This window comes from Maylandia zebra, linkage group LG7 (assembly GCF_041146795.1).
Source record: "Maylandia zebra isolate NMK-2024a linkage group LG7, Mzebra_GT3a, whole genome shotgun sequence".
Taxonomy (NCBI): Eukaryota; Metazoa; Chordata; class Actinopteri; order Cichliformes; family Cichlidae; genus Maylandia; species Maylandia zebra.
Window position 1 is genome coordinate 39777817 of NC_135173.1, and position 13925 is coordinate 39791741.

The 13925-nt window shown below is 35.8% G+C and overlaps 1 long non-coding RNA gene across 2 annotated transcripts; it reads right to left on the reverse strand.

Annotated features, from left to right (window-relative positions):
* Positions 1–4306: 4306 nt before the first annotated feature.
* On the reverse strand, positions 4307–9159 carry LOC106675668 (uncharacterized). 2 transcript variants are annotated; one of them, XR_013099484.1, is made up of 8 exons: positions 8842–9159; positions 8326–8365; positions 8134–8180; positions 7777–7821; positions 6900–6929; positions 5124–5192; positions 4843–4917; positions 4307–4447 (listed from the first exon to the last, which is right to left on the reverse strand). It is a non-coding gene; the product is annotated as an uncharacterized LOC106675668 (long non-coding RNA). The 2 variants fall into 2 exon arrangements; XR_003024422.2 differs by lacking the exon at positions 8842–9159 and having other exon boundaries at positions 7777–8605.
* Between the last annotated feature and the right edge of the window lie 4766 nt (positions 9160–13925).

Here is a 13925-nt window from a genome sequence, read left to right on the forward strand (position 1 = left end):
TGAATGGGGATACAGGAGACAGACAGGGGAGACAGCAACTATGGATCACAGACAGAAAACCACAACACTAAAACTCTACCAAACCCACACCAAAAACCTAAACTAAGAATAAACCTATAACCCATAAGGCAAAGCTAGAATATAATGAAATAAACAAAATCAAAGAACCAAAAACACAAAACACTGGGTCGATGACCCAGGCACCCTAACAGTGAATTGGCCTGCCTTTTGTCCATACTTTTCAATAATTAAAAGCATTTAGTACATTGTCAAATGAAAAACACAATGAAGAAGAGTCAGGACTGTGGAGCAGCTAGAATCCTACATCAGGCCAAAATGGGACAACATTCCTCTCCCAAAGGTTGAACAACAGGTTTCCTCAGTTCCTGCTTATTGATGGACTGTTGTAAAAAGGAAAAACAGTTGTTTAACTGTTTATTCATCATTATACTCACAATTTCTGGTTTAGGTTACAACGACAGCATAGTAACTTAACTGATCTTGACATGAGCCAAAGTGATGAACATCTGTGATTCACCAGTACCATATAATACATAACATATAACATAATGAGTTCCAGGTCAGCAAACATGCTTCTTCTGTTGGAATGGATCATGTGTAAAAGACTGCAAGGCAAAAATTAGCATTTTTGCAGGATGTAAAAATTTATTTTCCTTCTTATTTGTCCCCACCATTTTATGAGAAGCTCATCTGGGGCCAGAGCTAACAATAAGACCATCCAGCAAAAGAACATTCCCTTGGTATGCTTCTACTTTCAAATTATTATTAAAAAACATTTGGCGTTTACTGTCCACAGCCAGAGAAAAATAGAGCAATTCATTTAACTGTCAGTCTGCCTTTATCATTATTATTTGTCTCCTACCATCCCTGGCTCCATTCATCCTTCCCTAAACCCCAACATTCACTACACCCATTCACTCATCCATCAATCAACAGACTTATCAGCCATTACATCTTTTTTTTTAATCACTAGGACTTTTTTTCCTACCAATTCTTCTCAGTCATGTAAGCCCACATTTGCATGTTTGCTCATCCCTTTTTTCATTCCCCAAACCTTGAATCTGTTAAATTTGTCTCCATATTCTCTATCTATTCATCGATTCTTTGTCCGATCTATTCATGTCCTTCTACTCTAAGGACCCTCCAGGCCGTCAGGATCCATTGCTATTTTCAAAAAAGAGAACTGATTTCTTCTTTCCCGCTGCTTTGAGATTGACTGTGCAGTGAGTGAATGCTGCACAATCAAAGTGCATCATCTGGGCCACTTGTTCAGCAATCGAAAAGCTACACTTTCCATCATCAGCCTGATTCATAGGCAGGAAATGTCTTGTGGTTGCTTGCTCAGTGACTGTTTTTTTTTCTTCAAATGTGCATGTAAATGTGCATCTTTGCACATCTGTGTACATAGGAAAGTCTTGTTTTAGTCTCCTTTTACACATACTCTTTCCCTACTGTGACTAGTTATCACACGGCTTCATATGTGTTCACATACACACACTCAGACACAGACAGACACACTTAAAGGATATTACCCACAGGTGCAGAATCCCTTGCAGAGAGAAGCCATCATAAATCAGACATGATTGAGATGTAAAACCGATGTTCTCCTTCTTTTACAACCCCTAGTCATTCCAGCGCAATGTGGCCAAGTTTGTATGTTTTTCTAGGAGACTCGGGAGCTGTTAAAAAAGCCCTATGTGGAAAAAATCAGTAAAACTTTTTTTTTTTTATGTACTCAAAGATTTGCATGATTGTCAGTGTACTATGGAAGTTTTATGTCAGTTAAATGATTCACAGCTCATAAGAGGCATTGTAGCAGTTATTTAATTTTACACAGAAACCTAATGTAAAAATATGCTGGCTGTGAAATCATCATCTTGCAAAAGCTAGTCATGCTGTAGGCTTTTATGTATTATCTCAGGTGTCGAGAATTTAGCTTTTTATATGTTTTTTTTTTTAACTATTTTAATGGAAAATGTAGCTTAATATTAGCAGAATTTCATACTGGTCAAGTCATTCAGTGATCCGGTGTGGCTGGGGGCATTGTGGTCACTTAAACCAGGACAGAAAAGTTTCATCATGGAATGAAACTTGTACTAAGAACATGTTTGTATTGATTTGCTGTTATTCTCCTTTCTATGTTTAGTTATACCTATGAAATGCGAAAAGGGGCATAAATCAAGGTTAAAATCTTAAAGAAATAATGGTTTGTTTCTACTTTAACATGACATTACTGAAGCAAATGAAGTTCCAAAGATATGTCTAACTCATTTTACAATTGCACAAAATCATTTGTGAATTATTTTGCAACAATTATTTTGAAAAACCAAAACCACCAGTATATACTGAAAGATACTGACACTCTCAAATGTACTTATCTGTGAAGAAAGTCAGTATCTCAGAAAAGCAATCTGTGGAAGTAAAACTGTTACTATAGGAAAAATTTAAAAAATAAAAAAAAAAGACAGTGCATAGACTACTGTTCTATCAAATCACATAGTCATTTTACCTTACTTGGATAATTTTACATACCTTCACTTAAAAAGTGTTTATTGGAAATAAAAAAGTAAAGAAAAGTAGAAAGTAGGGCCAGTAAGCATCTTAACAGAACAAAATGGTAGTAAGGATTATTAATGTCTAGTATAGTGTGCCCAGAGGAAGCACAGGTCACTGGGTGTGAGGGGGAGAGGAAAAAAGATGGAAAAGAAGACTAAGAAAGAAGTGAAAGAGTCATAGTTTAGTGTTGTCAAGGGAGAGACAAGTCTTTGTAGGTTTTTCTGTAGGACAGGAAAACTATTAATCTGTCAGGGCAGATGAAGGGTGTGGGGGAGTGCCCGGAAAGATGGAAGGAGCAGAAAGAATGTAGGGACAAAAAGAAAAAGATATGGTCCCCACATAGAGAAGAGAGAAGGTAGGACAAGCTGCTGGATTGCAGGGCTGTGGGGAAGGGAAGGGGGTGGAGGAAAATTGATAAAATAGGTTCAGAGTGGGAATTATAGTAAGGAGAGAGAAAGAGAGGGAGAAATTAGAAAATATGTGTGATGAAGCAAGACCTCACTGACCAGAGTCAGGCTTGAACACCATCAATCTGCCCCAAAACGTCACCCCGAGGAGCAACAGATCACACAGAAGGACAAAAGATAGAGGAAATGGAAACAGATGGAAAGAAGGGGGAGCTGAGATACAAGAGGGATGTAGAGTGCAAAGGAGTGGGTGAAGGTGAGACAACAAGAGGGAAGTTAAGTTTAAAGATTTGTTTTTGTCATCAAGACTTTGCAAACTGATAAATTTGTAGTCACATAAGGTTGACTGAGAGTAGACCAAATAATGTGCCCTCCACACAGATAACAAGAGGAAATGATTACCCATGCACAACAAAATGTGAAAATGTGTAGTGCATGGGGGCAGATATATTAGGAAATTTCTTAGCAGTGCTACTAGAGAAGCCCTCCTATGTTTACACTTTCTTTTGTTGTAAGGCACACTTGTATCAAGATGCAGTGCTTTCCAATGGACAGATAGTGTACAAGATGAACTCAGTGCGAAGAAAAAAACTGTGAAAAGTAGAAGTGGAGTTGTTAAGCACACTAATTAGATTAGAGGATGCATGGATCCTCTGCACAAAATCATCAGCGCTGTCACTTGGTGTTCATTCTCTCTGTGGTCCCATACGGTAAAAAAATATATTTTAAAATACATTTTGAAATACATTTCAAAATATACAAAAAATGGCCAAAAAATATATGTGCTAAAATACATTTTAAAATATATTTATATATTTAAAATGTATTTTAGCACATATATTTTTTGGCCATTTTTTGTATATTTTGAAATGTATTTCAAAATGTATTTTAAAATACATTTTGAAATATGTTTATGTATTTTGAAATGTTTTTTAGCACATATATTTTTTGGCCATTTTTTGTATATTTTGAAATATATTAATAAAATATATTTCAAAATACAATTTAAATTTATTTAAAATCATTCAAAAAAATATAAATTTAACCCTTCATATATTTCTAAGAAAACACATTCACATGTAACATCTGAAAGAAATCTTTATTTGATGTTTAAAACATACATATAGCATATCAATCAAGCAAGGAATATTCATTTTATAAGTTTATTCTCATTACATACTCAAACATTCTAAAAGAAACACACACACATATACATATATGTGTGTGTGTGTGTGTATATATATATATATATATATATATATATATATATATATATATATATATATACACACACACACACATATGTGTGTGTATGTGTATATGTGTGTGTGATTGTATGAACATAAGTCAGCATACTTAAAATGTAATTTCTTTTCCTTTTCCAGCAGTCTCAGTTCCCCCAGCTTTCACGGCAATCCTCAAAGCCCTTCTGGACACGCTGGGAAACCCCTTCCTTACCGCCACTGTAACAAACAAAAGTCACAGTTCTATTACTTTTATCAGAGTTAAAATAAAAATGTGATTTATGTTAGCTGGCTTCATTTAGCAAACAGATATTTCTGTTTATATAGATACAAATATTAATACAGATATATTTTACGCATAATTTTACCTCTTTTTTTTCCTAGATGGGAAGTCTATCCAGTTCACATTACAGTAATGCTAACACCCCTTTTGGTCGTCTCTCCTTACCTTCCAGCATTCATAAATCTGTTGACCTTCTTTGTCTGAGACCAACCACTACAATGCATTATCACCTATTTGTATTGGTAACTTACTTTACAACCTATTTTAATGGTTGCAAAGTAAGTTACTTGTGCTGTATGCAATTTTAGATACACAGAAAGTCTTCACTTACTATATATGGCTGTCATAGTGTCCTTATCAAGGGCAGTTCTTCACTCTGCGCCGATGTCCGTTTTGCTCTGTCCTCCTATAAAAAGCATGAACATTTGAGTGTTTGACTAGTTTTAGATTTCCAAAAATTTGATATTTGTACAACTAAACATTTGAACTACAATATATGCTATTGAGCGATACTTTTATGGGTAATTTTTGGTAAAGAAACTGGTGACAGAGTTGTAGGCTTTTTAAAGTACTATTAGCTAACCATTTGAACTGACTTTCAAAGCTGATTACCTTTTAAATTGCTGTGGATCAAAACCTCCAGTGGGAAGGCGGCCATTAGAAGAACACGCACCATTGAACCTGAAAATAACAAAAACAAACAAAAAACAGAACAATATATAAGAGTCCGGTAGGGTAATAAATCTCTTCTGAAGCAATATAGTTCATTTTGGGTGAAAAACAAAACATTCCTCTAAAATATATATACTGACATCAGCAATCAACATCATGATTGTAATTATTTCCTTTTTAGTACATCTACTGCTGTTTGCATGTGTCAAGCACTACGACTGTATCTATGCATATAAATTCACCATATATATCCAGCAAAAATGTTTTGTTATAGTCAAAAGGAAAACAAACAAAGGCATTCAATCAGAGGTGAGAAATTAATTGGGAATATGAATTATAGGTGAACTATTCTTTACCTACTAGCAATCAAGCTTCTTTAACCAAGAAGCTTGAAATATTTGAATGTAAAATAAAATAAACTAGAAAAATTTGCATTTCCTGCGAAAATGCAGTGTGGATGCTTTAAAGCTGAAGCTGTATGCAAAAACTAGCTGAAAAGTTGCAGAAATTGCAAAAACTTTGCAGAAGCAAAGGAACTTTGCTAAAATGGAATAACTTAGCAGAACTGCAACATCTTAGAGGAAACATAATACTTGGCAGAAATACAATAGCATAGCAGAACTTAGCAGAAATATTGTAACTTACCAGAAACATGATAACTTCTCAAAAATACAAGAATTTAGGAAAAATAGTATAAGATAACAGAAAGAATATATTTAGCCAAAAATACTTAAACATTACGGAAACACTATGATTTAGAAAAATAGTACAACATAGCAGAAATACTGTGATTTACCAGAGACACTGTGATGAACTATGAATATTGTCATTTTAAATTAATACTATGGTTTAGCACAAATATTATCATTTGACAGAAATACTATCATTTGGCAGAAATACTGTGTTTCAGCACAAATACTCTGGTTTAGCACAAAGGAGATTAAGGAGATATGACAATTCGAAAATGCCTCTCATTACAGAAATCAAGCGGTGATTTTGAACAAACTCTCCATTGACTTTCTATGGAGAGTTTTCCGACTTTCTGTTGGTCTGAGGAGATTTGCCAAAATTCTATAAATTCCACAACAATGATAGTGACATTTTCAGAAAGCCAGCAAAAATACCTACGTTTTGATGTATAATTTGTGGAAGTTGAGTGAAATTTGAGCAAGTAGCAAGAAGTTGTTCGGACATGAAGAGAAGACTGCGAAACCTTCAGTGGCAACAATAACAACGCATGTATTTTGTGAGAAATCACAATTTTGCAACTCAAAACTTTAAGAAGCATAAAAGTAAAACGGTAAAAGATTTGAAAAAGCTGATTTATACCTGAATAGCCCAATAATTTGAGAACATTTTAAAGTTTGAATGGTTGTTCTACGTGAAAATATGAGGAAGTAGTTAAGTTTCAAAAACAAGCTAATTTTAGCAGAATTGCAAAGTTTCCCATTCATTTCAAATTAAAGGAAAAAAGCTTAATATTTTAAAAAGTATAATAGTGAAAAATACCAAAAGACATAGCCGTTATTAGCAGAAATAGCAGAATAGTTTAAAATTTGAACGGTGAAAATCGGCTGAAAATTGTGGAAGTAGATCCACGGCGAAAAATGTACGGAAACACCAAGAAGGAACTCAATAGTGTGGATGCTTAAAGCATCCACACAATAAATAAATAATAATAAAAATAACATGATGTAATTAAAATGCACAACTTACATTAAGGAAATCTGCATTTGTATCCACAGGCTAAAAGTAAAACAGTAAATGTGTTAGTGATAGTACAGGTATTTGTAAAAAAAAAAAAAAAAAAAAAAGAGGCAGTAACTGTGACGCTTCTAGTGGGATGCTAAATGCAGAGATTTATATTTACAGTATAATACTGCATGTACGGGTAACTGTGTTGTGAACTGTAACTGAATATTAGAGAATCTCAGAGAAATTAAATGTATTTATTTTTTGAATTTATCAATCATAAAACCGTCTGTTTTGAAGGCCTGTTACGATAGCGACTTTTTGTTGGTCGGTATATTGCCCCATAAACAATTGCGACAAGTTATGTCATTGTCATTTTAAGACCATTTTATGTCTTTGAATGTATAATCATAATATAACACCATAATAATGCAAGATCTACACACTTTCAATTGACAAACCAACATCTAATTCTTAAAGTATTTAGATCATTGAAATTAGGAATCAAAATATTAGATACCTTAAAAACTTGAATAAATAGTAAATTTTCTAACAAATAGAAAACAATGTTATTTAATGTTATTGTTTTGTTATCATTATATTTTATTTTTGTAAATATAATGGCGGATAAATTACATCATCAACAATTATTGAGGTCATGTACATGTATTGTGTGTTAAGTCGATATATCGATTATTGTGATAGGCCTACTGTTTTGGTATCATAACGAGCTTGTCAAACATGCATGACCACTAAACAATGTCTAAGCAGTAGTATTGGTCTGAATGACAACAAACATAACTAGTGTTTTGGAAAATCTGTTAGAAAACAGTTATTTCAATAATTATGATTAGCATGTGACACAGACACCGCATAAAAAACTACAACAACAAATACTTACTTTAGGAGGATGGGGGAGGGCAGCATGAGGTTGAGACTTTGACATCTGTAAAAAACAAATTCATGTATTACAAACAAGTCACTTAAAAATACATTAATGTGGCAGACTGTTCCCTGTTCAGATGCAGTGTATAAGTACAATCAGGGCTGTCACAACAATGGGGTGGGGCCAAGTGGCTGCAACCCTAGGTACAATGTGCAGGTATATATAATTACATATAATATATGTGAATAAAGCAAGAATCTGTTTAGGTTAGTCACTGTGCTGACTGATGCTTGCTAGGTTTATATGATTGCAAACTGCACAAAAACAACAACAGCAACAACATTAATGACAATGACAAACAAAATTACTTACATTTATGTAAATCTCACATTAGGAAGATCTGCATTCGATTTCATGGGCTGAAATAAATAGGCAGAAACATTACTGCTAAAAAAATAAAAAACAAAAACTCTAAAAAGCCTAAAAATGACTTAAAAAGCAAGGAAATGTGGAACATTGTAATTAGCGAACATTAATAAAGCATAACTGTTCTTTGTTTCTAACCTTGGTAAGTACTCTGTAGCCAGAAGGAGAGGTAGGATTTCTGTGAAAGCCAAATTAAATGTGAATAGGCTTTGATAGTTATTGAGAAGGCAGAATAATAAGAAAAGGCAAAAGTACGTCACAATATAATTAATTAAGTTACATATTTTGATTACCAAATTATGGAAGCGTGGAGCTGCCACCCAGGCAAAAGAAAAATAGAGCTGTATCACGTTATGACGTGAAATGTTTATTGTTCTAACATTATGCTTTTCATGTTTGTATAATATAATATCACGTTATTATAATATACATAATTGTCACGTTCGCACAATATTGTATGGACGTGATAATTATTTACATTTTTCGTACAATGTTGTTCAAACATGTTGTTCAAACATGATAGTATATTGTTAGAACGATAAACTTTTCACGTTATAACGTGATATACTTATATTTCTCTTTTGCCTGGGTGGCAGCTCTACGCTTCCGTTCCAAATACACGAGAATAAAGTAATATTATATGGGAAAAGGCACCTGCTAGCTTGATGATGGAGGCTTCTTAGACTGGCCACCCGCCTTGGCTTCTTGTCGCCACTCCACGAAATAAAGGTCCGTTTCCTCCATGCCGGCTAATTATTCATCCTCATTAAAATCTCGTATATGTTCAGTTGGCAGAATTGAGAATTTTACATCTTCCAACCACTTAATTAACGCGAACATAATCGGCTTGTTTCTTCCCGTCTCCTGTATCCGGCCGTTCCTCTCGCTGTCAGATTTCGCGCCTCAGGGACGTCGTTATTTTTCAAAAAAAAAAAAAAGAAAGAAAGAAAGAAACAGTAACAACTACTAAAGAGAGTTTTTGCACGTTCATTGCACATTTGTGGGAATGTTTAAATATTTAATTTTTATTAATTACTTTTCATTAGATCTTTATTTTTTAAACCACCGTGGCAATGCGCATGCGCATACACTCCTGCACGCAAAGGGCTTTGGAGTTGACGTAATGTCGCAATGCATTGTGGGAGCGCAGCACCATCTTGGCAGGTCACGAATCAAAACAAGATTGCTACGAACCATTCTGAAACGTAGCTCAAAAGAAAATGACGGTATAGAGACAGATTCTGTCCAGATGCAAAGAGACGGTACTTGATTGTTGAAATGTGGACCCGTATGAAATATAGCCGTGGAGTAGAAACCCTGAAGACCAAACCGCTATTGACTTAGCATGATCTACTCTCATACCTTGTCTGTGGAGTCAGAGCATACACGGCGCACCAATTTCGCAATTATAAATCTCTGGAGGCGCACATCCAATTCACCAAGGACTGGGTACAAGATTTGGCTATTTTTAAGCCTCCACGTTGTGAGTACGCCGTCATTCAAGCAAAGGTAAGTCAGCTTGAGTACTGCGAGTAAAATGCGTTTGATTCCCCCCAGCATTCAAATTAGTGCTAGCAAAAATTCATTCGTGAGGGGGAAATTACAGTGAGAACATGTAGAGGCTCTGTTAGAGGGATAACATAGTGAGTTCAGTGCATTGATGTGACATTGTCCTGAAGGATTTAGTTATTCTTTATGGTTAAAGAAATTGCCCTAATTAATTCATATTTATTATAAATAATCCTAATTACACATCTTGCTTCCTTGTTTGTGTCCTGTGTCACTAAAAATACATTCTGTTTTAGTTTTATACATTGATTAATGACCTGCAGAATCTGCTTGTCATATTAGGTGTCCATAGTTGTCACTTAAAGTTGAACTTTATGTTTTCTCCCTCTTGAAAGTGATTACATCCTTGCATTACATACTTTAGGTTCATTTTTTGCTGATAGGTTTCTAAAAAGAAACATGCAGATTTAGAATATAACATGCAGCGTTCTATAGATGGATACATAAAAACACTTTATTTGTTACATTTATGATAAATGGATTTGAAAGTAAATAAAACACATTTGTGTCGGACTTGGCTTATTAAAGTTCTTGTCTTTAAATGAACTTTGTCTGTGTGTGTTTTAGGTCCTGCACTCTTAAAGACTGAATTGCAGCATTGCAGCCACAGGTCATTGTGAGCATCACAGGGAAGGTTGAAGCCGCCCACTGCAGCTGTATGGCTAGAGTCGTGGAGACTTGCAGCCATGTCACTGCTCTTCTGTTTAATGTAGAAGCAACAGTGAGGATCTGTGGCACAAGGACTGTTACAGATGAACCTGCATACTGGGTTTTGCTGGGTAATATGACCAAGATACAGCCAGAGGTTGGCCATAAGATAGACTTCTCCTCTTCAGCTGCCCAAAAAAAAGGTTCTTGATCAAAACATAAACAGACCATTCGTTGTGACAGGTAAAAGAAGCCATCCTCAAAAAAGAAAAGTTCCACCTGCTACTGTGGAGGATTTGGATCAACTGATGGGACAATATTTTTCCAAGCATAGTTCTGTTCTGAATAACCCATAATGTTTTAATTTAGGGGGCCATGTAAATACTTTGCATTTACTGAATATGTACTTACTAAATACCACTGTTCAAAAGTTGAATAAAGAAACAAAGAAATGTTTGCCTATTTTTAATTAAAAGCACTTTGTCGAACATCACATCAGTTACAATGTAGAAAAAATGTTATGTATAGTTTACAAATGACAAAATGTTCACATAAAATCATGACAGCATTTGTATAATATCACCCACTACTAGCATTCTGTAATTTACTGTCTCTTTTGAAAACTTATCACTACATAAACAGCACAAGACTTAAAAGTATTTAACAAGAGCATTTTTCCCTGGTTTTACTACCACACTGGGGCACATGTTCACCAAAACGCAGCAAACCTTTGCCATCTTATCCAGGAAGGTCACCTTTTTACCCTCACATGGAAGAAGTAATCTGATTGGCATGGTGGTATGTAGCATGTAGTTTGAAGCAGGGATTTCGTAGTGCCCCATGTGTAGTGTTGGAACCCAGTCAGGATTTGTTTCATTCATTTCATAGGCTGGTTTGTTGCAATAATGCCAAATAATTAGCAACTCTATAAATAGAAGGTAGTTCTGCATGTTTGTTCTAAGTTTGTGCTATTGAAAATAAAATTAACAGGCTATAAATAATAATATGAACTTATTTAGAACTTACCTGAATGAAAATACTGGAGCACACCAACAGATATCTGTGGCTGGTAGAGAACTGAATATCAGCTCGTCTCGCAGCTGCTATCCAGGCTAGACGCCTTCTTTTGGTAACATCCAACACATAAGCTCCCTCATGATGTTTCCAGGTGAGGAAACAATGAAAAGAGAGCCTGTTTTCAAGCTTATTCCTTTGTCGGTAGTGCAATCTAACATTACAACCGACCACACAGCAAGCATTTGTTTGGCCTGCTAATATGGCGCCTTGACCAAAAATCCTGGCTACGCCCCATCCCGTAAGATCACGCTCCAGAGCCCTATTAACGTACGGATCTAGAAAGAAGACGCTGCATTTTTAACTCTGAGGGAGATGGAGAATGAGCCTATTTCCAAAACAGTGGAGTGTGTTCCTTTAAGTACTAAATTGTATATATTGTCAAAAACTAAAGTGTACATAGCAGTTGTTGTATCTTGTTTACTGTATCACTGACAGATAATTTCAAAGTCAATGAACGCTACATTATAGTGAGATATTGTGTAATGTGAAATACTGTAAGCAAATGAATAAACAACCTAATTCGTGATAGACCTTTGACTCTGTTTTGTTTGAATCCAACTGTTTTTTGCAGATGTGCATAAAACATGTTACTTTTAGTATTGTTATCATTATCATCATTATTGCACTAAATATATCTTAAATAAAGGATACTTTGATATACATTCTACTGTAAGGTTGGAAATGTATTTTCTTCACCCTAAAATATGTTTTGAAATGTATTTTGGTTTGAAAGAAATATATTTTCAATTTCAAAAATATATTTTTTTGGAGCATCACAAATACAAAATATATTTACCATATATTTGAAATATATTTTGGCCAGGAAAAATGTATTTTTTTACCGTATGGGATAGAGTATCACTTCCTGTCCCTGTTACAACACAGTGTTTTTGTGTAGCTTATCTGCATAGGAATTTAATTAAAAACTTTTAGATAACTTGTAATTTCACTGGGGGTAATCTTCACATGCTTCATCCGAAGCACAATCTCTGTGTATTCACTCGCTAATTTATAGTCTCAGTACTCACTCACTGGTTTCGCTAGCTTATATTAGCTAGCCGACTCGCTAGCAGCATGACCTCTTTATCTGTCCCTGCTGCACATTTTTTCTCTTTGTGTCAGATTGTCACGGTCTGCAGAGACAGGCCGTGCGGTGGTGTGTGTAATGGACCCAGGTGTGTACACAAGTGAGTAGACGGCAGTGAACTTAACAGAAAGCGAGCCTTTATTATGGCTGGAGACAAGGTGTACAAACAAAGTAGGGATAGCGTGACTAGACTATAGCTAAACTGGGAAAACTAATACTGTGACAAACTAAGAAAACTCAGAGACTAAGATGATCACTGAAAAGACTGACCATGAAAACATGGAGGTGAGAACACAGACGACGCGACACAGACTACATGAAACACAGAGACTAAATACACATGAGGGATGATCAGGGGAAGTGGCCACACATGGGAGCACAGCTGACACACATGAACCTAACGACAGGACAGGAGAGGTGAAACTAAATACACTGACATTGAATACAGACTTTCAAAGTAAAACAGGAAACATGGAGATTAGACATGACATGAACTAAACATAACCATGCAGACATGACTCATGACAGGTAGACGCACGAACCAGGGAGACGGAGTACAGGGGAAGCGACAGCATGAACTTGACAACACAAGACACACAGACATAAACACATGAAGGGCAAGGGAGGCTTAATACAAGGGTGATATAATTACAAATGAGCTGGAATAACTTAATGAACCTAAACAAACAATAACATCAAAATAGACTAAACACAAAGCACTGGGTCGCACGACCCAGGACCATGACACAGATGTTTAGTTACCTCTCAGCCTCCTTTAGCAGTAATGATACTTGTAGTAAATGTAGCCTATTTGCGGCTCTGGAGGCCAGATCACTGAATTGGAGACTCAGCTTTGCACCCTTGAAAAACCGGAGGTCACGTCAACCGGAGGTCACTAAAATCAATATTGAATAGGTGTGTAATAGTGTGTTGCCAAAACAATGTTGGTGTCACGGTTGTTATAGAGTGGACGCAGCCGCCCGTGTTGCAATATAAAGCCCAGGAAAGACACAGTCGGAACATGGAACTCACATTTTTCAGCCTTCACAAACAGGCGATTCTCCAATAGGCGCTGCAGTACGAGCCTCACATGCTCCACATATTCCGCCGGGCTCCGGGAAAACACAAGGATGTCGTCTAGGTAGACAAAGACACAGTGGTTAATGAGATCACCCAGCACATCATTAATCATAGCCTGGAAAACAGCAGGGGCATTGGTGAGCCCAAAAGGCATCACCAGTTATTCGAAATGCCCAAGGTCAGTATTGAACGCTGTCTTCCATACATCCCCTTCACGAATTCGCACCAGGTGGTAAGCATTGCCGAGGTCCAATTTGGAAAAAATTGTGGCGCCCTG